Source organism: Alligator sinensis, unplaced genomic scaffold (genome assembly GCF_000455745.1).
Source record: "Alligator sinensis unplaced genomic scaffold, ASM45574v1 scaffold343_1, whole genome shotgun sequence".
NCBI lineage: Eukaryota > Metazoa > Chordata > Crocodylia > Alligatoridae > Alligator > Alligator sinensis.
Window position 1 is genome coordinate 2,254,164 of NW_005841947.1, and position 3,230 is coordinate 2,257,393.

The 3,230-nt window shown below is 41.9% G+C and overlaps 1 protein-coding gene across 2 annotated transcripts in view; it reads right to left on the reverse strand.

Moving 5' to 3' along the window:
• Window positions 1-3,230, reverse strand: part of LSAMP (limbic system associated membrane protein) — a 450,506-nt gene that overhangs the window by 50,236 nt on the left and 397,040 nt on the right. The gene's annotated exons all lie outside the window — the stretch shown is intronic.

A 3,230-nucleotide genomic window follows, 5' to 3' on the forward strand; every position in this document is an offset into this window, starting at 1 on the left:
CCAGTGCCTGTGGTTTTCCGCTTTATCCCAAATCAACGGGCTAGACCCTCTGAAGACATAAGTCAGTGGATTTGCACCAGCTGAGCCCTTGGCCCAGTAGGTGCAGAGACAACTTTTGTTTTGTTTCCATTACACACTGGGATGTATTTGAAACAGTTGTGTATGTGCATACAACTATGCATACGCAACACATACTTGTATGCCTGCATGTGCTCATTTGCCTTAAGTATGTGCACGTATATACATCTGCCTACTTGCCTTTACATGTGCTCATGAGTAGCTACATATTGTGTAAGTTTACATTTATTCCTGGGCATCACATGGATTTAGGCACAAATTATTGCCTTGTTCATGCATTTACCCAAAGCCCCCTGCTAATTCTGAAAGGAAAACAAGTCCCTTCCTACAGGTTACATTTAGGACAAATGTATCCAGCTGTGCTGACACCGATGCGTCACCACTGTATTCTATCAGTCTGATGTCCCTTGTGCCTCTGTCTGATCATTTTCCCAGAAACCTCTTGCAGCCTGGATGTTCTGGGATGGGACACTTGATGTCTTTTCCCGTGTCTTTTATCACATTCTTTCTATAATTCCTTCTGTTTTGAACCTCACCTGACTCTCTTTCATTTTGTGGGATAGGAATGTTTGTCTCTGGCAAACTCCAGAAGTGATGAGTATAAATCTCTCTGGCTACACAGCAGGCAAAGATCCTGTGGGGTCCATTCAGGAAGATCACTAGCTCGTTAGTAATATATCTAAGCTCTTTATGCAGCTCCTATCATCACATTAAGTCTAAGGACCTCATCTCCTGACTTTTTCATAGCACCTGATGTTTCCTGGAACATCAATCACCCCTATTTTCTCTCTCACTAAACTGTATTTTCAAATCATTTGGTGAGTGCCTGTTAAGCCCTCCACCTCCGGCAAAGCCAAAAGCATCTGACTATCACCACCCTCCACCTTTTTTACTGTTCTCTCACCATCTGTCGGTTCTTCAACCACTGTGGAGGCTTCAGGCACCGACATTCCATCTGCCTCACAAAAGAAACGCTGCCCTAGAGCGAGTTTGTTCCCTTTAAAAAAAAATAAAATCTTCCCCCTGCTGTTTTAATCAATCCAATTCCAGAGGAGAAAATCACTGAGAGGCATCGTACGCTGTACCTTGCAAACACATGCACTTGTTTGTGGCTGAGTGTGTGCAGTTGCAGTGTCTGAGCTGCATGACCTGCAAAGGGGTGTTTCTTGTTTGTTTTAAGCTGGGCTTGTGTTCTTTTTTATTTTGCATCTTTTTGATGGATAAAGGGTTGCCCAGAGTTGCTTTTATGGTATCCTCAGCTTTTTTAACCTGAGACATATCAGCAGTGGGAACTTTTGTCTCTTCCCACCTCAGTTCTTCTACAAGAAAGGGAAGAGAGATTTGGTGAAATGTCAACACATGATTGTAACCAGGCTGTTTTCTTTCTACAATGTCAATGTGTCATTAATCTTAAATAAATGTCAATTAAAGAAACAAGCTTCACCACCAATAACAACAACAACAACAGAGGATGACAAAAATTCTTCCTCTCTCTGGTGCTGAATTTTCACTTTCTGGGTTCTGGCAATGTTATTGTTTTACCAGTTCTCTACTCAACAGAGAGTTTTCCAGCTAGCATTTCTAAGGTAATAAAAACAAGCCAGGAAAATAATAAAGAAGCCCTAACAAATTAAAAGAGCACAGAGCTTTTCCTTGTACTCATCATAATAGAGCAAAAATTGTTAAAAGCTCAATTTATTTAATTTCTACATTGCATTTTAAATGATCTTCGTGTCTGCCCCCCCCCCCCCCAGCCACACTTGAGTTCATGACAGTTTTCGTGTCTGCCCTCCCCCCCCCCAGCCACACTTGAGTTCATGACATCCTTAATAAGTTTATTCAAGGAATAAAGCTATTCGCATGGATTCAGAGAACCAGAACTCCTGGGGTCTAGCCTGTGCTCTGCTACTGACTGTATGACCTTGGGTAAGTCACTTCCTCTCCATGTCTCAGCATCCAACTGGTAAAAGGCAGCATCATCCATCTCCCATTGATTTGTGATGTTAAAATATTCATTGGCTGTAAAACCTCCAAGATCCTCAGAGGCAAGTTGCTATAGGCAGGCAAAATGCTTATGGATGTGTTGCTGAGTTTTGATCTGAGACAGATTTTGTTTCAGGGAAGCAATTCAGTTCATCTGGAGCAGAGGAGCCAGCAGGGAGTGCCAAATTTAGAATGTAGCCTCAAATCATGGGTTCTAGATTTAACATTTTTATCATTAACACTACTGAGACAGAAAAGCTTGGAGCATTCCATGCTGGTGTTCCAGGCTACTGCCTGAGATTTCGATTTGAATCCCCAGCAATTTCCAAATGAAGGGGAGGAAAAGAAAACAAAACCCACTGTCAAACTGAAAACTTACCTTGTTTCTGTGATGGAATGTTTCATTTGGTCCAAGATATGTTCATGTCTTATATTACGATTAGAGTCACTGGCTTAACTAAATTGTGCTGTGGAACTCACCTTAGATTGGCAAAACTCCAAATTAAAATGTAAACAATGCAGGGAGCTGGTGAATGCAAAACAAAAAAAGAAAAGAAAGAAAAAGCCAGGCTTCTCTCCCCTCCCTGCTATATCATTTTAAACTATTTTCCCTATTTTTAGGTTAGCCAGCTTTCCCCAAAGCATAAACCAACATGCCTCTCACAGTGAGACCCGCCGGTACCACTTGCCCTGCTTAGAGAGGCTGTGACCTTGTAGATTCTTGTACAGTACCATATGTCCAAAGAAAAACAGCCCCCAGTTATTTCTGTGCATGAGGTCTCATTTGGATAGCTATATGCTATTTGTTGCTATTTGTTGATGATGATTGCCAGCAAAAGAAACCACCAAGGTGCAAAATTTGGATCCATCTCTCTATTTCAAACACTCCCAAGTTCTGGTAGGGATGGTCATTTGAAATCAGGCTTGAGCCCTGATACACCTAGGGGAATATCTACAAAACTCAGATCTTTTAAGCTGCCAGGGATTTGCATCTAGAGTCTGGGGACAAGCCCACTTCTGGTTTTAGGGCCTGCACTGGCTGCTGTTGAAATCTACAGAAGTACCTTCAAGAACTTCCAGTACACTTGAGTCATTTTTATATTTCCTTGAACTTGTTTGACTGTTCACCTGTGCTCCTGCAGTCCCTGAAAAATGCACAATGCCTCTTT